Here is a 24,082-nt window from a genome sequence, read left to right as displayed (position 1 = left end):
TGCTTGGTGTCCTTATAAAAAGGGGGAAATTTGGACACAGACACACACAGAAGGAAAATGTGAAGACACAGGAGATGATGGCCACGTGACTGGAGTGAGGCATCTACAAGCCAGGGAAGGCCAAGGACTGCCGACAAACACCAGAAGCTGGCAGTGGCCAGGCAGGACCCTGCCATCCGAGAGAGCACAGCCCTGCTCACACCTTGATTTGGGGCTCTTGGCCTCCAGATATGAGACAACAAGTCTCCGTTGTTTTCACCCAGCTTTTGGCACTCTGTGATGGCAGCTGTAGGAATCTAATACCCTAATGCCAGGGGCTGGAGAAGTGCAATGATGGTAAAAAAAAAATACCCCCTTCTCTCATCCACTCATCCTGATGCAGGCCACGGCACTGGTTTTCAGAGCATGTCGCTATTTGGGACTGTGATCAGCTGGCTGGGGCAGGCTGACTGAGAGGCAGCAGAGATGAGAAGTGAAAGGTGATAAGGCGAACCATGCCTGTGTGGAGAGCCGGGCAGTTAGCAGGACAGCCTGAAGGAAAGACTCCAGAGGGAAAAGAGGGGAGGGAGGGCGGCAGGCGGAGGAGGGGAGGAGGTCCAGGTGCTGGGGCGGCTGGAGCAAAGGCAGATAAGGCAGGAAGCAAACAGCCTGGTGTGTCCCGCTGAGGCAGGGAGTGCATGCAGGGAGAGGAGCCCAAGGGCGGCGCCCAAGACTCAGTCCAGAGCTAGTGAGCCCCACCAGCAGCTTGGGCGGTGTCCTCAATGTTGGGATGCTATGGAAATACCAGGCAGCAGGGAGACGGATTTGCAACTGAGGGGACCAATCTGGCAGCTCTGGGGAAGCTGGATTTGAGAAGACGAGAAGTAGAAGACGTTCTACTAGACGCTAGGAAGACGTTCTGATGTGGGCAAGAGACAATGAGGACCTGAACCAGGGTGGTGGGAGTAGGAAGGAAGAGGGGACTGTGACAGGAAATACTTAGGAGGTGGCATCAACAGCACCCATTAGACAGGAGGCAGAGAGGCAGCAAGGAAGGGTGACCCTGGGTTTTAAGGTGAACGATGGCAACACTGAATTAAAGAATGTGAAGCCAGTGTGGGTAGAAACAGTGACTCAGCTTTGAACCTGAAGCGTATCCGGCTGGAAAGGACAGACAGCTAGACACTGAGTCTCCTGTGTAAAGAGTTCTGAGCTGCAGAAACCTGGGAGTCATCCCAGCCCGCTCCCGAGACGAAGGCAGGAAGGCACGCTGCTAAGATGTGTTGGTGCCACAGTGCACACCCCTGGCTTCAGAACCTAGGGTCCCGCCTTTGACCACTGTGCCACAGCGCCTTTCCCAAGATGCAAAGCTCCAGCCCCAGCCATCAGGGCTGGCCCAGGTGGCAATGTCACATGGCTCTCGGGGAATGAGTGGCAGGTCCTCTCGGCTCCACAGAGTGCTTACTGGGCTCTTTTCCAGGCAGCGACCTGGAAGCTTCCTTTCCAGGAAACCGGAAGTCCTGCAGCTACTGGCATGCAGTGGGCTCCCCAGGGAGCCCGGTCTCATCTCCCAGCGAGAGGATCAGGAGCCACCAAGCTCCACCCCAACCCAGACTTGCCAATGGGTGTTGGTGTCTCATTTTTCAATGTGAACGGTCAGTGAACCACCACCAGATATTTGAGGAAATGACCAAAAAATTCACCAAAACAAATCCGGATTTTTTTAAAAACAGGAACGCTGAGGAGAAAAGTAATATAGAGAATAGATACTCAGAAAAACTATAATTAATCTCCTCAGAGAAACAAGAAAAGCCATTGCATCCATTAAGTAAGAGGCGGCAGCTATTTTGAAAAGGCAACAAGAAAGAGCTCTAGGAATTAAAAATAGAGTTGCAAAATTTTTAAACATAATAAATAGAAGAATTAGAAGACAGTTTGGGACATTACCCAGAAAGACTAACATATGGAAAATAGGAGAAAAGATAAGAAAATAAGAGACTCAGTCCAGCGAGTCCAGCATCCAGCTGCCTGGGACTCCGGAAGGGGAAATGAGAGAGCCAGGGGCGGGGGATCCTGCTGGAAAGTCTCCTGGGACTGAAGGAGGCGCATCCACGTGGAGGTCTCGGAGCGCCTGGAGTGATGCCAGAAGTCCCAGCCCGAAAAAAAGGTCAGAGGGGTCTCACAACCTTCTTGTATTAGTTCCCTGTGGCTACGGTAACGAATTACCACAAACCTGGTGGCTTAAGACAACAGAAACATATTCTCTCTCAGTTTGGGAGGCCAGAAATCCACCATCAGTTTCACGAGCTAAACCCAAGTGGGGGCAGGGCTGCATCCCTCCGAGGGCCTCGGAGGAATCCCTCCCGAGCCTTTTCCGGCCTCTGTGGCTGCGGGGCTCCTTTGCTTGTGGCCACATCACTCCCCTCTCTGGCTCTATCTCCATATCACCTTCTCCTCAGCATAGGTCTCTGTCCTCTAAGGACACTTGTGATGGCATTCAGGGCCCACCTGGGTGATCCGGGGTCACCTCCCCAGGTCAGAATCCTTCATCACATCTGCAAAAGCCCTTTGTCCTTCTAAGGTAACAACTAGGATTAGGACCTGGGTACCTCTGGGGGCCATCTCCAGCCTACCACACTTCTGAAGACCAAGGGTCACACACAACTGTCTTCAGCAGTGGCATGGAGCCAGAAGCTTCTGGAGTAACGTCCTCCAATTTTGGAGGGAAAACGCTTCCCAAGTTGCAGTCCTCTATCCAGTTAGACTACTAATCCAGTGGGGGTGAAATACCACTCTTTTGAGACATGCCAGGCCTTGGGAGCTGTGCCACCTACGTGCCTGTTTGCCTAAGAAGCTCAGGGATGGGCACTAACAAAACAAAGGAGTAAATAAACCAAGAACAAGGAACGCAAGGGATCCAGGCACCTGGGCAGCCAGCACAGAGGAGGCAAACGGAACTCCCAGGGTGACGGGGAGGGAGGCCCAGGTCGCTTGCTGTCCGCAGGCCTGGAGACCCCCCAGGCACCTGGGCAGCAGCTCCTGGGGATGTGGCCTTAAATAAACAAACAAAAAGGCAGATTACCCGGTGTCTCTGAAAGAATGAAGAGGAGATGGCAATGTACAACTTGTCTAGGGATGAACATCAACTCCAGGAAAATGAAAAGTTAATGCTACCATAGTAGACACTCTGTATTTTCAGATGTGAATATTAACTTAATGCTAACAATGTAAAATCTTGGCCGGGCATGGTGGCTCACGTCTGTAATCCCAGCAGTCTAGGAGGCCGAGGTGGGCATATCACCTGAGGTCAGGAGTTCGAGACCGGCCTGACCAACATGGTGAAACCCGTCTCTACTAAAAATACAAAAATTAGCTGGGTGTGGGGGTGCATGCCTGTAATCCCAGCTACTCAGGACGCTGAGGCAGGAGAATCGCTTGAACCCAGGAGGCGGAGGTTGCTGTGAGCCAAGATCGCGACACCATATTCCAGCCTGGGCGACAGAGTGAGACTCCGTCTCGAAAAACAAAACAAAACAAAAATGCAAAATCTGAAAATGTACTTAAAAGTGGTTCTATATAACCATGCAGGGTGAAGGGAGGGAAAGTGGGTACATGTGTGGGGCAGGGTTTGAGGTGGGGAGGGCAGTAAAAGTGAGCTCAACCTTTCATCAAAGGAGACCACTAAACAGAGTGATGACGTTGGGAACAGGAGTCACAGGGCAGCCTCTGGGAGGCACTCATGGGGAGGGCAGTGGGACGGGGTGGCAGGAGCAAATGAGCCTCAGGGCACAATCTGACTTTCAGAAGTGTCCACATGTATTATTATTATTATTATTATTTATTATTATTTTTTTTTTGAGAGAGTCTCACTCTGTCACCCAGGCTGGAGTGCAGTAGCGTGATCTCGGCTCACTGCAATCTCCGCCTCCCAGGTTCAAGCAAATCTCCCGCCTCAGCCTCCCAAGTAGCTGGGATTACAGGTACCTGCCACCACGTTCGGCTAGTATTTTTGTATTTTTAGTAGAGATGGGGGTTTCACTATGTTGGCGAGGTTGGTCTCCAACTCCTGACCTCAAGTGATCTGCCTACCTTGGCCTCCCAAAGTGCTAGGATTACAGGCATGAGCTATCGCGCCCAGCCTCACATGTATTATTTTGATAAAAATAAAAGTTAACAAAACAGAAAACCACACTCTGCAAACAGCTACAGTTCCTTTGTGGTTCTTCCTAATCCCATTCCGGGTCCTTTTCTCCTTTTCTCCCAGGGGGCCCACAATGCAGACTTACTGCTTCCCCTTTGTTAATTTCACCTGCGTATTTGTGGGCCCATAACCATATGTTTTAATTTCTTTCATAAATGATACAATCATTTTAACTTGCTTTTTTTACCCAATATATATTTGAAATCTCTCCAAGTTGATACAATAGACCTACCTCACGCATGACTACACAATGTTGTATTAGACATATCGTAATTTGTCCATGCCGAATGAGGGACTGCTACTGCCTGAATGGTTGTGTCCCCACGAAACTCCTATGTTGAAACCCTAACCAATGTGGCAGTGTCAGAAGGTGGGGCCTCAGGGAGAAGATTAGGGGCTGGGCGCAGAGCCTTCCTGTATGGGATTAGAACCCTCACAGAAGAGATCAGACAACTCTGTTTCCCCTTCGCCCATGAGAACACAGGGATCTATGAACCGGGCAGTGGGCTCTCACCAGATACCGAATCTGCTGACACTTGATATTGCACTTGCCGATCTTTGGAACTGTGATAAATGCATTTCTGCTGTTTAACGAACCTATGGTATTGTGTTACAGCAGCCCAGCCTAAGGCAGCGACAAATAGATTGTTTCCATTTTTTTGTTTGTTTTGTTTTTTTTTTCTTGAGATGGAGTTTCGCTCTTGTTGCCCAGGCTGGAGTGCAATGGCGCGATCTCGGCTCACTGCAACCTCTGCCTCCTGGGCTCAAGTGATTCTCCTGCCTCAGCCTCCCACCCAGCTAATTTTGTATTTTTGTAGAGATGGGGTTTCTCCATGTTGGTCAGGCTGATCTCGAACTCCACTCCCAACCTCAGGTGATCCACCTGCCTCAGTCTCCCAAAGTGCTGGGATTACAGGCATGAGTCACCTCCCCCGGCAGTTGTTTCCAATTTTTAGCAATTAAGAACTGTATTGTACAGGCTGGCAAAATGATCATTGTTGAAGTTGGGCGACAGGTACATGGAGTTCATTATACTATTTGCTCTATTTTTGTGTATATTTAAAAGCAGTCAGTCAATTAAAAGTGTTAAAAAATGAATAACCTTGACCCCATATAGAAAATGTGCAAAAATTTCTCTAGGACATATACCTAGAATTGGAATTGCTGCATCAGACAATAGGCACGGGGTTTTTTTTGTTTGTTTGTTTGTTGTTTGTTTTTGTTTTCGGAGTCTCGCTCTGTCGCCCAAGCTTGAGCACAGTGGCGCAATCTCGGCTCACTGCAACCTCCGCCTCCCGGGTTCAAGTGATTCTCCTGCCTCAGCCTCCTGAGTAGCTGGGATTACAGGCATGGACCACCATGCCCGGCTATTTTTTTTTGTATTTTTAGTACAGACAGGGTTTTACCATGTTGGCCAGGCTGGTCTTGACCTCCTGACTTCAGGTGATCTGCCCACCTCGGCCTTCCAAAGTGCTGGGATTATAGGCATGAGCCATTGCGCAAGTTTGTTTTTTTGTTTTGTTTTGTTTTGTTGCCCAGGCTGGAGTGCAATGGTGCGATCTCAGCTCACCACAACCTCCGCCTCCCGGGTTCAAGCCATTCTCCAGACTCAGCCTCCCAAGTAGCTGGGATTACAGGCATGCGCCACCACGCCTGGCAACTTTTGTATTTTTAGTAGAGACGGGGTTTCACCATGTTGGTCAGGCTGTTGGCAAACTTCCAACCTCAAGTGATCTGCCCACCTCGGCCTCCCAAAGTGCTGGGATTATAGGCGTGAGCCACCGCACCTGGCCAATAGGCAAGTTTTTAATATCAATATTGCCAAATAAGTCTCCAAGGTAGTTATCCTAATAATTTACACAGCCACTAGAAATACAACAGAATGTCTATTTCCCCACATCTGTACCAACTCTTATATTGTTAGACTTTGATTTCTGTCAACCTTGTAAGTATAAAATGGTATCATTTTCAGTTCCCTGATTATTCCTGAAGTTGGCTATTTTCTTATGATTGTGGACATATTTTTAGGTTTTTCCTTTTGTGAATTGCCTGTTCACATCATTTGCCCACTTTTCTGCTGGAATAAATCTTTATGTATTCTAGGCACAAATCCATTCTCTATTATACCCATGGCAGACACCTGGGAGGATGTTTAGTAAGTTATAGGAAGAGGAAGGGGAAGGAATTGAGAGGGAATGACAACTTGAAAAAGGAAGGGTGAGAATAAAAGGTGGGGTGAGTCCGGGAACAAGGCTGCGAGGCTCAGGTGAAAGACTGGCCTTGAACTAGAGGAATAACACTTCCTCTCAGAACAGAGAGACTAGGAGTTCCGGGACAGTCTCAGTTGTAAAACAGCCAGTGCTTGGCCACAGGTGTCACCCAATGCACTGACTCAGCCAGGGCCTGGGATGACTAAGAGCTTTTTCACTGTAACTCATCGAGGCTGACAAGCACAGACATCACATTCCAGAAGGCACAACCAAAAGGGCAAAGCAACAGTCCAGGCAGGTCAGCCTGTATAGACAAGACTTCCTACTGACATCCAAAGTACTCATTTGCCACAGCTGCTCTGAGGATGGGAATAATGAGTGCAAGCTGCACCAGGGATGAGAGAGATTGAAATTTAAGAAGAATGTCTGACCAGCCTGATCAGCAAAAGATACGGATAAGAAAAAGCAGTGCCATTTCCCTCTGAGGGAGTTGTATAAGAATTCAGTCTTCTGAATCAAGAGATTCTTCTGGAATGGCAACATGTTAGACTGAGTCTATAAGAGATTTCATGAATTTCTGCTGTGATTAGCTAACCTTGGAGAAGAGACACGCAGCAGTTTTCAGTCTGTATTTTGGCATGTTCCTACATAACGCTCTTCTAACATTCTTTCTTTAGAAGAAAAAAGCAAAAGTTAGAAACGTTTGGGGTTTAGATATTAAGGATGTTTTTATTTAAAATATACCATGAATCAGAGATTTTGAGCCCTCAGGGGGCCTGGCCAGGGAAAAAAGAGCAGCAAGGGTATTGCTTCAACCTCCTCCCATCCCCCTGACTCTTCCCAAGACAGACAAGGCTATGGCGCCAAGCGCTGAGAGATGAACAAATTAATTTTTTTTTTTTTGGAGACAGGGTCTTGCTCTGTCGCCCAGGCTAGATTGCAGTGGCATGATCAGAGCTCACTGCAGCCTCGACCTCCCAGGCTCAAGTGATCCTCCCACCTCAGCCTCTCTAGTAGCTCAGCTAATTTTTTAATTTTTTTGTAGAGATGGGGATCTCACTATGTTGTCCAGGCTTGTCTCAAACTCTGGGCTCAAGTGTTCCTCCTGCCTCAGCCTCCCAAAGTGCTGGGATTGCAAGCATGAGCCCCCACACTTGCCAGACTTAGCAAATTAACACACAAAGCACTCAGTTAAAATCTGAATTTCAGATAAACAGCAAAAAAGTTTAAGTATATCCCATACAACATTCGGGGCATACTTCTAGTACAAAATTATCTGTTGCTTATTTGAAATTGCAATTGAACTGGCATCCTGTATTTCATCTGGTGACCCTAAGGAGCCAGCGGCATTGAGGCCCTGACTGGGCCTTAGGAGAAAAGAAACATGAAGAGAATCCCAGACGTTGCTGTAACAGGGCAGGGGAAACGGCTGCGCCCCAGGGCCCAAACTTCCTGGGTTCACATCAGGCTTCCACCGACTCTGGGTAAGTCGCTTAACCTTTGGGCTTCAATTTCCTCAGCAAAATCAGAGATAACCAGCCGGGCATGGTGGCTTATGTCTGTAATCCCAGCACTTTGGGAGGCCAAGATGGGAGGATTGCTTGATGCCAGGAGTTCAAGAACAGCCTGGATAACACAGTGAGACCCCATTTCTACAAAAAGTTTAAAAATTATCCAGGCATGATGGTGCATGCCTGTGTAACACCTACTATAACAGCTACTCGGGTGTTGAGGTGGGAGCATCGTTTGAGTCCAGGAGGTCGAGGCTACAGTGAACTATGATCATGCCACTGTATCCATCCTGGGTAATAGAACGAGACCTTATCTCAAAAATAAAATAAAATCAGAGATAACAAAAATAATTGCCTCATAGGGTTATTACAAAGATAAAATGAGTTGATGCATGTGAAGTTCTTAGAATAGTGCCTCACACATAAGCAGCCTTTATTATAAATGTTGGCTTTGGTCGGGCACAGTGGCTCATGCCTGTAGTCCCAGCACTTTGGGAGGCCAAGGTGGGTGGATCATGAGGTCAGGAGTTTGAGACTAGCCTGGCTAAGATGGTGAAACCCCGTCTCTACTAAAAATACAAAAACATTAGCCGGGCACTCGCCTATAATCCCAGCTACTCAGGAGGCTGAGGCAGGAGAATAGCTTGAACCCGGGAGGCAGAGGTTGCAGTGAGCCAAGATGACACCACTGCATTCTAGCCTGGGTGACAGAGCAAGACTCCATCTAAAAAAAAAAAAAAAAAAGTTAGCTTTTAGTATTAACTGTGAGTGTTTAGTATTTATGTTGGATCTGCTGATGATGATGTGGGGGTGTGTGGAGGGGAGGCAGAGAAGGAAGAATTAGAAGGCAACAGAAGCCCAGGTTGAAGGGCTGGGGCTGCTGCAATGGAGATACCTTGTTTGCTAAGATGCTACTTGGCAGCACAACTCAACCCTGACAGACCCTTAGAACAAGTCAGACGACCTGAAAGATGAGGTTCTGCTGTCCAGCCGCACCATGTCAGCGAGAATCCAGACTGTGACCCCAGGGCATGGCTCACCTCCACGGGCTTGCCTGACTCCAGCTCTGTGCTGTGACATCACGTTGGTAGCCCGACACGGGCCACAGTGGGCATATTTATGCCACAGAAATTGGTAAACACTACAATCGAGGCCCTTTCCTCACTTCCCTAAGAACCACCCCTGACAGAGCAGCAGGTGGCACGCATATCCCAGAAGGGACCGGAGACAGGGAGTGAGGGGAGCAAAGTAGACGGAGTCCCTTCTCCACTCTCCCTTTTGCCTACGGAACCCAAATAAATAAGCCTTTTTTCTTTTTTATGGGCCTGGTGTCAAGTGCTAAATTTGATTGAAACATGAGGATGAGCTAAGGAAGACAGCGAACAGGCACTCGATCAGTGTCCTAAGGTAGTTCCAATGGCATTCTGCAACATGAATTAATCCATGAGGGTATCAACATAAAACTTCTTTTGAGAATCTCATTTAACAACTGGAAAATTATTCTTTTGTCTTCTAAGGGACTGATTTCCTTACTCCTGCTCTCAACACCTTCTTTCTCTCTCTCCATCAACACAGGCACTTGGAGGTTGAGGCGTGGGGGTGTAAAATCATGCTTTTTGGTGGACACGGCAAATGCCTATTCTACAGCAGAACGTAGCCCCCGCCTCCACCTCCTCACTCCCCCTCCCAAACTGCACATATACACCAAACCCAACCAGACACCTCCTCCTTCCTTCCTCACTACCCTCTCCCTGGTCACTAAGGGTTAAGCTTAGGGTCATCTTTAGCTCTTCCCCTCCCTCACCTACCATCTGGTCAAGACGTCTGGCCAGTTTTACCTCTTTGTTCCCTCACATCCTTCCCTCTTTTCATTTCTAATCAGAGGACCCTGAAATGTCCTCTTCTTACTATTTAACTATTGTAAAAACCTCCTACTCATTACCACAGCTCTAGCTACTAACCCACACCAGGTACTAGGGATAGCTAGCATCCCCAAATACAGGCACGACAGCACTCTTCCTGAAAACTGGGGTAATTCTCTGACTCCCCACTGTCTGCAGATGGGAAACTCAAGTCTCCTTGGGGACCTTCCCCAAAATTAGTGCACCCTGCCTGTTCAGCCTTATCCCCCCATGCCCCAGCCTCCCGGATCCTCCAGCTGCAGCCCAGCTGCCTCCTCTTTGTTCTCAGAAATCCTAGCACCTGCCCCTCTCCCTCAGAGTACTCCCTCTACCATGAGAACACCCCTCCCGTCCCAGATTTTGCCCATGCAAGTCCTGCTCCTGTCTCAGGTATGCATCTAATTTTCCTCACTCCCTTATGAAATCCCACTAAGACTTCAGCAAATAGATTTTTTTTTTTTTTAAGCTATGAACCCCCAAGGGCAGAACAGGAGAGAAGACAACAGCAACATGATTGCAGAAGCTGGCACATAGCTTGGGTCAGCTGACCTCACAGCCTGGGTCTGGAGCAGGCTGAGAACACCTGGGTTCCCACCATCCACCAGGAATCCCCCAAAGGCCAGGGAACTGCAGCTCCAGGTCCCCCCACCCCCACAATGGGCTGAACGAGCTGACAGCTGACGTGTATGAAGAGGGCAGGCTGAAAGCTTTCAAAAAGCAGTCAGGGCTGGGCGCAGTGGCTCACGTCTGTAATCCCAACACTTTGGGAGGCCGAGGTGGGTGGATCACCTGAGGTCAGGAGTTTGAGACCAGCCTGGCCAACAGGGTGAAACGCAGTCTTTACTAAAAATACAAAAATTAGCCGGGTGTGGTGGCATGCACCTGTAATCCCAGCTACTCAGGACGCTGAGGCAGAAGAATCACTTGAGGCCGGGCGCGGTGGCTCAAGCCTGTAATCCCAGCACTTTGGGAGGCCGAGGCGGGCGGATCACAAGGTCAGGAGATCGAGACCACAGTGAAACCCCGTCTCTACTAAAAATACAAAAAATTAGCCGGGCGCGGTGGCGGGCGCCTGTAGTCCTAGCTACTCAGGAGGCTGAGGCAGGAGAATGGCGTGAACCCAGGAGGCGGAGCTTGCAGTGAGCCGAGATCGCGCCACTGCACTCCAGCCTGGGCAACAGCGTGAGACTCCGTCTCAAAAAAAAAAAAAAAAAAAAGGAAGAATCACTTGAACCCGGGAAGCAGAGGTTGCAGTGAGCCGAGATCGTGCCATTGCACTCTAGCCTGGGCGACAAGAGTTACAACTCTGTCTCAGGGAAAAAAAAAAAAAAAGCAGTCAGACCCCTACCTCCCCCATCTCATGCCAGAGACCTCCCCTCTCCAGCCCTGGAAGAACAGAGGTTTACTTTCTGGGGGAGGGGGGGAAGTGTGGGGTCTCTCGACTGGGAAATTCAAGGCACAGTTGAGGGCCTGGGGACCTTGCCAAAAATGGGGGTGGCAGGTTAAGTGACTCTTTGCATGCTATCCCCTTCCCCAGCTGAGCTCCCAGATGTTGACACTGAGGTTCCCCAACAAACAGCCTGCCCAGATTACCTACTGGTACACTCAGAACTGGACCCCCACCTGCTCCAGCTCCCAGGCAGCATTTTAGACCCCTCCTAATAATTATGAGCAGGTAACCAAAGGTCCCTGGGCATATTCATTCAAAGAAGATGGAGACCAGAAGAAGGAGCAGAGAAAAGCAATTTGGAGGAAACTATGCAGGGAGAAGAAAACTTAAAGAAACAAACATGGCATTCACATCCTTACAGAAATAAGAAAAGATTGCATCAGTGAAAACACAGGATGCTACACACATTTTTAAAGAACCATTTGGGGAGCAAAAAAACTCTTGGAAATTAAAAAGTATAACAAGACAAAGCAATAGAAGGGTTGAAAGATGAAAGGAAATCTTCTAGAAACTGAAGAAAAGAGACAAAGAGATGGAAAATAGGCAAGAAGGGGAAAAAAATTAGAGGATCAGTCCAAGAGATCCAAAAACTAAATAGGAGTTTCAAAAAGACAGAACAGTAAAAAACAAACAGCAAGAAAAGAAATATTTCAAGAAACTCCCAGCACAGGACACGAGTTTCCACACTGGAAGGACTCGCTGAGAGTCTGACGAAACAGATGAACACGGGCTGACACCAAGCCACCGTGTCAAATTTCAGATCCTGTAAGCTTTCCCAAGGGAGGGTAAGAAGAAAAAAAAGACAAAAGAATCAGAAATCAGAAAGGTTTTGGACTTCTCAGCAGTTCCAGAAGTTAGAAAAGTGCAAAGCAATCCTTCAAACTTGTCAAGGAAAAATTATTTCCAACCTGAAATTCTCTCTTTTTTTTTTCTTTCCAGAGACAGAGTCTGGCTCTGTCACCCAGTCTGGAGTGCAGTGGCGCAATCTTAGCTCACTGCAACCTCCACCTCCTGGGTTCAAGCAATCCTTCTGCCTCAGCCTTCCGAGTAGCTGGGATTACAGACACACGCCACCACGCCCAGCTAATTTTTGTATTTTCAGTAGGGATGGGGCTTCACCATGTTGGCCAAGATGGTCTGGAACTCCTGGCCTCAAGTGATCCACCTGCCTCAGCCTCCCAAAGTGCTGGGCTTACAGGCATGAGCCATCGCGCCTGGCCCCAACCTGAAATTCTCTATCCAGCTAAACTATCAACGATGTATGAAAGTAAAATAAAGAGAAAAGGCAAAGGTCTTTGTCAGGAAGCTGCTGTCAACATGCTGCACCCAAACAAGGGAGCGAGCAAACAAGAAAGAGGAAGTGGGAACGAAGAAGAAAGACAGAGGGAATCCCTGTGAGAGGGCATGCCAAAGTAGCAGAGGGGCAAGGAGGATGGACAGCGCCACCCACTCCCTTCAAGGGGAACTAAAGGAAAATGAAGCCTCTCTTACTGATGAGAGGGCCTATGGCCAAACCTGACCGCAAGACAGGAAAGCAGCATGAACATAACACCTGGAGCCTGACCCACACCTTAGCAGGAGGCCCCGATCCCCACGGACCACGATGTGGAGGCTGTGAAAATCTGCCTAGATGAGAAGCATCCACCTATATATATGCACATACACTCAAACGTGGAGTACTTCTAGAATGACACTTCAGGAGCTGGTAACAGTGGCTGCCTCTGGGAAAGGTTTCTCCTTCACTGCTGATCCTTTTTTTTTTTTTTTTTGAGATGGAGCCTCACCACTGTCGCTCAGGCTGGAGTGCAATGGCGCAATCTTGGCTCACTGCAACCTCTGTCCCCGGGGTTCAAGTGATTCTCATGCCTCAGCCTCTAGAGTAGCTGGGATAACAGGCGTGCACCACCATGCCCGGCTGATTTTTTTTTGTATTTTTAGTAGAGACGGGGTTTCACCATGTTGGCCAGGCTGGTCTTGAGCTCCTGACCTCGGGTGATCCACCTGCCTAGGCATCCCAAAGTGCTGGAATTACAGGCATGAGCCACCACACCCAGCCTTGATCCTTTTGCATTTGTACCATGTACTTGATTATCTATTCAAAAAGTGACTAAGTTGGGGTGCAGTGGCTCACGCCTATAAACTTAGCACTTTGGGAGGCCGAGGCAGGCAGATTACCTGAGGCCAGGAGTTCATCACCAGCCTGGCCAACATGGCAAAACCCCATTTTTACTAAAAATATAGTAATTGGCCGGGCGCGGTGGCTCAAGCCTGTAATCCCAGCACTTTGGGAGGCCGAGACGGGCGGATCACGAGGTCAGGACATCGAGACCATCCTGGCTGACACCGTGAGACCCCGTTTCTACTTTAAAAATACAAAAAACTAGCCGGGCGAGGTGGCGGGCGCCTGTAGTCCCAGCTACTCGGGAGGCTGAGGCAGGAGAATGGCGTGAACCCGGGAGGCGGAGCTTGCAGTGAGCCGAGATCGCGCCACTGCACTCCAGCCTGGGCGGCAGAGCGAGACTCCGTCTCAAAAAATAAAAAAATAAAAATAAAAAAAAATAAAAATATAGTAATTATCTGGATGTGATGGCGTGCACCTGTAGTCCCAGTGACTCGGGAGGCTGAAGCAGGATAATTGCTTGAACCCGGGAGGCAGAGGTTGCAGTAAGCAGAGATGCCACTGCACTCCATCCTGAGTGACAGAGAGAGACCCTGTCTCCAAAAAATAAATAAACAAAAAGCGAATAAAATACAACATGCGAAAAGCTATCCTCCTTCAAAGCCCCTCTTCATTGCCCCCTCCCTGAGGAAGCCTTCCCTGGTTCCCAACCCAGGACCAAAGTAAGACAGGGACGCTCTTCCTGGCCTGCTTCTCCCCAGGCCCTGGTTAGTGAGTGCGGGTCATGCATCCAGCCTTGAGCTCTATGAGGGCAGACATAACTAACTCACCTTTATGTCAACTTGGTAGAGATAACTTGCTCCAGGAGAGCTGGAAAGAAACTTTCATTTTCTGCCTACGATATTCCAGGCATCTTCCTTCCAGCCCACTAAATTGTCACCACAATCTCATGGGGTATTATCAACCCTTATTTTCCTGATAAGAAAACTGAGGCTGGGAAGGACCCACAGGAAGTAGCAAACTCAAGAATAATCAAGGCTGTCCAGCTCCAGGGCGCCTGTTTTTTCATGAGAGCAGCTAGCCTGGTGCCTAGCTCACAGTACAGTTCCAAAAATGTTTCACTCAACCAAATTAAATTGGAATTAAGATTTAACTAGAATTAAGATTTTCTAAGATTTTCTTCTGGAGCTGGGGCCTTCCCATGTTCTGAGATCCTGAAAAAGCGGCTGAGGACCCTCGGTGGCAGACGGCACCCCCACCCGGCCAAAGGGAGCCAGGGCCAGCGGTCGCAGCCCAGTGGGAAGTTTCCTCATCAAACCACAGTCTTCTAGCCTACTGCGCTGCCCTCCGGGGCCAGGGTTTTGTTTTTAACAGCTTTATTGAGATACAATTCACATACCATATAGATGATACATGTAAAGTGCAATTCAATGGCCAGGCATAATGGCTCGCACCTATAATCCCAGAAGGCTGAGGTGGGCAGATCACCTTGAGGTCAGGAGTCTAAGATCAGCCTGGCCAACATGGCAAAACCCCATCTCTACTAAAAACACAAAAATTAGCCAGGCTTGGTGGCAGGCACCTGTAATCCCAGATACTCGGGAGGCTGAGACAGGAGAATCACTTGAACACAGGAGGCGGAGGTCGCAGTGAGCCAAGATTGCGCCACTGCACTCCAGCCTGGGCAACACAGCAAGACTCCATCTCAAGAAACAAATAAAGTGCAATTCAATGGCTTTTTAAATATATTCACAGATATGTGCAACTACGACCACAATCCACTTTTAGAACATTTCATATCCCTTAGCTGTCATGCCTCAAACCCCTTAGCTCCCTCAGCCCTTGGCAACCACTAATCTACTCTCAGTCTCTATGGATTTGCCTATTCTAGACATTTCTTTTCTTTTTTTTTTTTTTTTTTTTTTTTGAGATGGAGTTTTGCTCTTGTTGCCCAGGCTGGAGTGCAATGGCACGATCTCGGCTCACCACAACCTCCGCCTCCCGGGTTCAAGCGATTCTCCTGCCTCAGCCTCCCGAGTAGCTGGGATTACAGGCATGCACCACCACGCCTGGCTAATTTTGTATTTTTAGTAGAGATGGGCTTTCTCCATATTGGTCAGGCTGGTCTTGAACTCCCGACCTCAGGGGATCCACCTGCCTCGGCCTCCCAAAGTACTGGGATTACATACGTGAGCCACCATGCCCAGACAATTCTGGACATTTCATATCAACAGAATCATAAATTATGTGGGTTTTGGGTCTGGTTTCTTAGCATATTGCTCTCAAGGTTCATCTGTGTTGTGGCGTGTGCTAGTAGTTCACTTCTTTGTATGGCTAAATAATATCCCATCATATGATTACAGGTATGCGCCACACAATGATGTTGCAGTCAATGATTAAATGCATATATGATGGTGGTCCCATAATATTTTTGATTTTACTTGACAGACAGAGTCTCACTCTGTCGCCCAGGCTGGAGTGCAGTGGCGCGACCATAGTGCACTATAGCCTCGAACTCCTGGGTTCCTGAAGACATCCTCCTGCTTCAGCCTCCCAAGTAGCTAATTTTCTGTTTCCTTTTTTTTTGCAGAGACGGGGTCTTGTGACATTGCCCAGGCTGGTCTTGAACTCCCAGCCTCAAGTCATCCTCCCACTATGGCCTCCCATGTGAGCCACTGTACCCAGCTAAGAGTTCTTGATGTAGTCTAGATATAAGTTCCTGGTTACATAGATGATTTCCAAAATGTTCTCTCACTTTGTGGGTTGTCTATTCCCTTTCTTGATAGTGTCCTTTAATGTAGAAAAGTTGATTCCGATGACGTACAGTTCATTTTCTTTTATTGCTTGTGCTTTGGCGTCGTATCTAAAAAATCATTGCCCAACCTAAGGTCAGAAAGAATTACACTTATTTTTCTTCTTTTTTTTTTTTTTTTGAGACGGAGTCTCGCTCTGTCGCCCAGGCTGGAGTGCTGTGGCTGGATCTCAGCTCACTGCAAGCTCCGCCTCCCGGGTTCCCGCCATTCTCCTGCCTCAGCCTCCCGAGTAGCTGGGACTACAGGCGCCCGCCACCTCGCCCGGCTATATTTTTCTTCTTATAGCTCTTCTTACATTTAGGTCTTTGGTCCATTTTGAATTAATTTTTGTATGTGGTATGAGATCGGGTCCAGTTCATTCTTGTGCATGCGGATATACAGTTGTTTTAGCGCTACTTGTTAAAAAGACTGTTCTTTCCCCTATTAAATTGTCTTGGCGTTCTTATTGAAAATCAATTAACTGTTAATGTGAGGGTTTACTTCTGGGCTCTCAGTTCGATTCCATCGATCTGTGTGTCTATCCTTACCCCGGTACCACACTGCAGTTAAATTCTGAAATCAGGAAGTGTGAGTCCTCCAACGTTGTTCTTTTTTAAGATTCTTTTGGTTGTTCTGGTTCCCTTGCATTTCTCTGTGAATTTTAGGACTGTCTTGTCAATTTCCGCTAATGAAGGCATCTTGGATTGTGATAGGGATTGCAGATCAATTCACGGAATGTTGCCATCTTAACAATACTAAGTCTCTGATCCATGATCATGGGGTATCTTTCCATTTATTTGGGTCTTCTTTAATTGTTTTCAACAATGTTTTATAGTTTTCAGAGTATAAGTCTTGTACTTTTATTAAATTTATTCCCAAATATTTTATCTTGATGCTATCTTAAATGGAATTGTTTTCTTCATTTTTTCAATTTGCCCACTGCTACTGAAATACAATTGATTTTGGCATACTGATCTTATGTCCTGCAACCTTGCTGAACTCACTTAATTCAAATAGATTTTTAATGGATTCCTTAGGTTTTTCTATACAAGATCATGTCAGCTGAAAAGAAAAATACTTTTACTCTTGCTTTCCAATCTGGATGCTCTTTATTTCATTATCTTTCCTAATTGCCCTTTATGATCAAATTTTGAACTAGTAACTAGTTATGATTTGGCAGCCCCTTCCCAAAAAGCAGCAGCAGCAGCCGCTCTGACCCTAGGATGCCAGAGCTCTCATCCCCGCTGCTTTCCACACCTGCTGAGTGGATGCCTCCTCCGGGGCTTCACCTTTTGGGGAGAGGCTGCCTGGCTGGGGGCTCTGGCTTGCCTCCCTGTATGCCCTTCTCTGGACCCAGGGAGGCTGAGCCCTGTGGGTGGAGGCACCTGGGCTCCCTTGCTGGCTGGTTTCCTGTGGGTCCAGCCGATGAGAGGCACAGGCAGGAGACAAGGGCAGGTAGGAGGTGGAGAGAGAATGTGGGGTGTGTCTTTCTCACTCTCTACTAGCTTTGATTGTCCTGACCCAGGCTGTGTCTTGTCGCTATGACAGTCCCTGCTGGCATCCCAGTGTCCACTATTCAGCCCTCACTGGTATTTGCAGGAAACACTATATATATATATATATATATATTTTTTTTTTTTTTTTTTTTTTTTTTTGAGACAGAGTCCCGCTCTGTCACCCAGGCTGCAGTACAATGGTGAACCTTGGCTCACTGAAACCTCTGCCTCCTGGGTTCAAGCAATTCTCCTGCCTCAGCCTCTGGAGTAGCTGGGATTACAAGCACCTGCCACCACGCCTGGCTAATGTTTTTGCATTTTTAGTAGAGATAGGGTTTTGCCATGTTGGTCAGGCTGGTCTTGAACTCCTGACTTCAGGTGATTCGCCCGCCTCAGCCTTCCAAAGTGCTGGGATTACAGGCGTGAGCCACCACGCCCGGCCAGGAAACGCTATTTCTTCTCCTGACCCCTTCAAGCCTAGTGGTGGTAATGACTTTCCACTGTCACTTGGTGCCTCAACTTCCCTTGTTGGGTGTCTGACTTTTCTTTGCTCATTAATTCCGTTTATTAGAAATAGTGTGCAACCCTCAACCATTCCTGGGTAGTCTTGACGGCTATTCTGCTAGATGACACACCCCGACATCCTGTGGAGGAAGGCACTGTGGAACCTAGGTCAAGGTGAAAGCTTGGTTCTCTGGGCAAACTGATTACCAAAGTACTCAGTCCAAGAGCCAAGGAGATAGTAAAGAAATCCAATGGCAAACAGCTTCGGTTCCTGGAAGAGGAAAGTAAACAGCAACCCAGGGAGGACATGACCTTGGCTGTAGTTGCTGCTGTTTTCTCTCCCTATTCTCGACTCCTAGGAGAACATACCTTCGTAGCCCCATGATCTGACCTTTCATCCTATGCTTTGGAGTTTGAGCACAAACACTGACTGGCTCAGAGGCTTCCCGGAGATGGAGTTCTGGGCATCCACTATTGCTGAGTTTATTGTGACGGCCACGTGGCAAGTGTCGGAATCGCTGATCGTTTGTGTGAGCTACTGCTGAGTGCCAGCCACTGCACTGAGTGACTTCTACGATCTCAATCATCAGAGGACTTGTAAGAGGAACATTACTGTAAGCATGGAAACAGACACCCAGATGAACAGCTTGCCTATGGCCTCAGAGCTCAAAGCCACGTAGACCCCTGTCTGCCCGTCATGCCCAGCTGTGCCTCAGGTCCTGCCCTGCCACCCAGGAGTCTCTTGTAGACAGACTGTCAAGATTGATCATGCTAGTGATTAGTAGTTACCAATCTCTCCTCCCTGCCTCCTCCACCATCACTCTTGCCCTGGCCACTCCCGGGCCTGTGATCACACCCTCCTCCTCCTCCAGCTGTATCACATCACAGTCACATCTGTGTGTCCCTCAAACTCTGACCACAGCCCTTCCCCCAGGCTTTCTGTGTAACCACAGTCGTGCTGCCCAACCAACACCCAGCTGAGTGGACATTTTGTTTTGTTGTTTTGGAGTTCTGCAAACAGCAAGAGCTCCCAGTTCGCCTTTACTCTCAAATGCACATCCCAGGGACGGGAGGGAAGCACAGCGGCTGCGGCAGGCCAGGCTGTCAGGAGCCTAGCCACTATACCACCGCAGCCCACCCACCTGCTGAGCAGCTGCGGACTCGCCAGGACTTACTTTTCAGCTCCACATTAGCAGGGGGGTGTTCATCCAAATACAACAGTTCCTCCTCAAGGATGAAATTAGATTGCTGAACACCCCCATGGGGAGGAAGGAGATATACAGGGTCCGGGGACCTGCGGTGAGTGGATCTACGAAAGCCCTGGGGCCACATTGCCTTTCCCATCTTCTTAATCCCAATCCAAAACGGATGCAGTCTCAGCACTGCCAACTCCTTTCCCCAATCTGAAGGAAGGGGTCATGTCTTATAATCATTATGAAAACAAGAATAATTCATAGTAGCTGGAGTGCCACACCCTGGGTGAGGCACCATCCTGACTGTCTCCTCAATACTCACAAGGCCAGTACGACTCTATCCAACCACGTTGTTGAGTTCGTCCCTACAGACTATAATTATTATTATTTTAAAAAATATATTTTTTGGCTGGGCACAGTGGCTCACACCTGTAATCCCTGCACTTTGGGAGGCCGAGGCAGGCGGATCACCTGAGGTCAGGAGTTCAAAACCAGCCTGGCCAACATGGAGAAACCCCATCTCTACTAAAAATACAAAAAAAAAAAAAAAATTAGCCAGGCGTGGTGGCAGGTACCTGTAATCCCAGCTACTGGGGAGGCTGAGGCAGGAGAATCACTTGAACCCAGGAGGTGGAGGTTGCAGTGAGCCGAGATGGTGCCACTGCACTCCAGCCTGGGCAACAGAGTGAGAGACTCCATCTCAGAAATAAATAAATACATTAATAAATTAATTAATTAATAAATATTTAGAGACAGAGTCTCATTTCATCACCCAGGCTGGAGTGCAATGGCGTGATCTCAGCTCCCTGCAACCTCCGCCTCCTAGGCTCAAGCGATTCTCCTGCCTCAGCCTCCCAGGTAGCTGGGATTATAGACACCCACCACCATGCCCAGCTACAGACTATAATTATATTTAACAACCACATTGCTAGCGCTCTGCAGTTTAGAAGGCACTTCAACAGACACTCTCACTTGCTACTAAGAGTAGCCTCGCCTACTAGGCAGGACAAGCACCATCTTCATTTGACAGAAGCTTTTACACAGAGCATGAGACTTTCTGGCCTGTCTCCCACCCCTAATGTCCCACACCAGTTCCTGATCTCCTGCCCCACCTCTCCTGCACCCTGCCCCTCAGGTGACTCACTGTGTCAACATCCTTGAGGAAATGATTTCTGGTTCATGGCCCCAGAGCTGGAGCTTTGGAAGGATAAAGGGAAAAGCAGCCAGGGTCTCTGCCCTCAAGAGACAGGCATTCTAAGGCTGGGCGCGGTGGCTCATGTCTGTAATCTCAGCACTTTGGTAGGCCGAAGCAGGCAGATCACCTGAGCCCAGGAGTTTGAGACCAGCCTGGGCAATGTGGCAAAACTCCGTCTCTACAAAAATACAAAAATTGCCCTTGCATGGTGGCACATGCCTGTAGTCCCAGCTACTCAGGAGGCTGAGGTGGGAGAATCACCTGAGCCTGGGAGGTCAAGGCTGCAGTGGGCTGTGATCACACCACTGCACTCCAGCGTGGGTGACACAGCGAGACCCTGTCTCAAAAAACACACACACAAAGACACAAATTCTAATGAAAGAGAAAGGACAAACACAAATAAGGAACTGTATAACTAAGTGGGAAGGAAGGCCTGGCAGGGGCCACCTGGCCAAGTCTGGACCACAGACTGCTGCGATTCTGTGGGAGGGGAACGGCATTTAGAGTTAAACCTTGGATTCATGTTCTGGCTTTGCTACCACCCATCAAATGACCTTGGAGAATTCACTCTACCTCTCTGGACCTGTTAGTCCATCTACAAAACAGATTTATCCCTCTCAGCGCAGAGGGCTGACAATTAAGGGATCTGTTTTATGGGAAACTTCAAATTGTCTCTTCGGTTTCATAAACTGTAAACCGCAATACACATGCAAAGGACTGTGATTAGATTTCACCTCATCAGAGGCATCAAGTATTTACTGAGCAGCGAACTGCCTGTAATGCACACTTGAGGGATGGAGGATCATATAAAACATGGCCTCTGCCTTTAAGAAAATCACTATCTGCTGATGAGGCAAGACAGGCACAGCCAACATATAACAAACACATAGTGTGTGCAAAGGCACTGCTGCGAGAGAAAAGGGAGAGGAGGCAGGCCGAGCAGCTTAGGAGAGCTAAGTGAAGGCTCACAGAGGAGACACTTGGCCTGGCCCTCAGGAAGGGCGCCAGCGCCTGCTGTGTGAGTGCACTGGGGTGAGAGGGAGAAACAGGGCCAACTGTCCTCATCTCCACGTGTGGACTCCAAGCTGACTCTGTTCAGGGTCAGGGGCCAGTGGAGCCGGTTCAAATCCTGATCACAACCCCCTAATGCTAATTAATCTGGTTACCTAGAGGAACTAACTTTTCTGAGACTCTGTAAAATAAGAATAATTATTTGACTTTGTATGTTCATTGGGAGGATTAAATATGAGAATGCATGTGAACTGGTCTGTATTAGGGATGTAATACATGCTACAAATTAATAATCATCAACATCAAATAAGGTCTGACCGCCAGGGTGAGATCAGATTTTGGAAGGTCAGAAAGCCCAATAAAGAAATGTAGAAACAATGATTTGGGGGTGATCAGCATAGAAGTGACAGCCAAAGCCATGAGAAAGAGCTTGGCCTCAGCAAGGTGGGGAGGGCTGCTAACCACAAGCCCAGCTCTGGCCACCAGCGTGCTCCCTCCCCACCAGAACCACGGGTGCCTGGGCTGCCCAAGCCCTGGAAAGCTCAGCCCAGGGCGTCACCACTCGCCCGTTTTCCTGAGAAGAGCACAGGAGCAGAGGTGGAACAGCAGAAATGTGAGGAGGAGAAACTGAGGCAGGAATGAAATGGAACGGATGGTCTTAAGAGGGGCAAACAAATACTGCTAGTATGTCACAGCATAGGAGCCCAAAAGAGAAGTTTCAGGCAGAGGTGGTACCACGAACTCTCAAAGCTGTGGGGAAGGGCAGCACCAAGCAGACGATGACCAGGTGAGAGGCTGACACGGAAACAACGGAAGATGAAGCAGGAAGTTTAAGGGAACAATATGCAGCCCCCACAAAAAGTATGCACTCATTCATTCAATCACTTCTGAATGAGCCTTTACAACATGCCAGGTACTGTCGGTCATCAGAGAGAAAGTTGCGCAAGAGAGAACAGTTCCCTGTCCTCATGAAACTGACATTTCATGCCAGCCAGGAAACCGAGCACACAAACAAGACCATTCCAGATCCATCCTGATTGGTAAGTACTGTCTTCCGGCCTCAGACCCCCTCCTGATGGCAGGTCTCCCTCGGTGTCACAGAGAAAGGTACCACCTGACAGAGAACAAAGCCACAGAGCTCAACCCCTCCATCCCTGGCCTAGAACTCCCGGGGATGGAATGAGGGGAAAGGCACGTTCTTAACAATTGCTAGTCCCGGCCGGGCGTGGTGGCTCAAGCCTGTAATCCCAGCACTTTGGGAGGCCGAGACGGGTGGATCACGAGGTCAGGAGATCGAGACCATCCTGGCTAACACGGTGAAACCCCGTCTTTACTAAAAAATACAAAAAACTAGCCGGGTGAGGTGGCGGGACCCTGTAGTCCCAGCTACTCGGGAGGCTGAGGCAGGAGAATGGCGTAAACCTGGGAGGCGGAGCTTGCAGTGAGCTGAGATCCGGCCACTGCACTCCAGCCTGGGCCACAGAGCGAGACTCCGTCTCAAAAAAACAACAACAACAACAACAACAATTGCTAGTCCCAAGCAGTTTGGGACTAAGCAGAGGGAAACATAGCTGAAGCATACATAGATGTCCACGTCACCTCTATCCCCCCAGCCTTTCCTCCCACAAGCATGTGCATGTATACACACATGCACACTGGCTCTCTCCCCTCTCCTTGGATTGTTATCCCATGACCTGGCAGGGAGCCTGGCCTGTTTGCAGTTAAAGAACCAGAGGCCATTTGGAACCTGATCAGTTTCTCCTCCTCCTGAACTGAGGAAAAGGTTTTCTTCAAAATGGGAGATGTTCTCTCCCCTTAAATGTGAGCAGTGAGTCCTACTCAAACGCCAGAGGTCTGGTCTCCCAAAATACAGGTAGTAACATGTTTTTCCTTTGCTGCTGTCTAGGAGCCCTCACATGTTGAACAGAGCATGACCTCACCCCTCCAATTTCCCAGATTCCTAAAGGAAAGCTGAGCCTTTCTGTTCTGTAACTCCAGGGCATTTTGTGAAGGACTGAGCTGGCTGGGGAGCTGGAGCATAGCACATGAGGGGCCGGCCGGTGCTGAACTAAGAGCAGGGCCTCCCCATGACCACTGGCAGCCACGCCATTTACACAGGGAACCATGTGGCCTTTCCCCCAACTGTCACCATCATGCAAGGGCATTCTGGCCCAGAGCTCTCGGATCCATGGCCAAGGTCTTCTGTCCATGGTCTCAGGCAGAATCTGTTCTCAGCCAGGAACGGTGGCTCACGCCTGTAATCCCAGCACTTTGGGAGGCCGAGGCGGGCAGATCACCTGAGGTCAGGAGTTCAAGACCATCCTGGCCAGCATGGTGAAACCCTATCTCTACTAAAAATACAAAATTAGCCAGGTGTGGTGGCGCACACCTGTAATCCCAGCTACTCGAGAGGCTAAGGCAGAAGAATCGCTTGAACCCAGGAGGCAGGGGTTGCAGTGAGTTGAGATCATACCACTGCACTCCAGCCTGGGTGACAGAGCAAGACTCAAAAACAAACAA

General features: G+C 48.7%; 1 protein-coding gene across 6 annotated transcripts in view; it reads right to left on the bottom strand.

The window, feature by feature from the left end:
• LOC105469659 (pyruvate carboxylase) overlaps positions 1–24,082 on the bottom strand; it is a 110,392-nt gene that overhangs the window by 38,293 nt on the left and 48,017 nt on the right. The window lies entirely within an intron of this gene.

Source organism: Macaca nemestrina, chromosome 12, assembly GCF_043159975.1.
Source record: "Macaca nemestrina isolate mMacNem1 chromosome 12, mMacNem.hap1, whole genome shotgun sequence".
NCBI lineage: Eukaryota > Metazoa > Chordata > Mammalia > Primates > Cercopithecidae > Macaca > Macaca nemestrina.
Note: the sequence above shows the minus strand (reverse complement) of the source record. Positions and strands in the feature narration are given on the sequence as shown.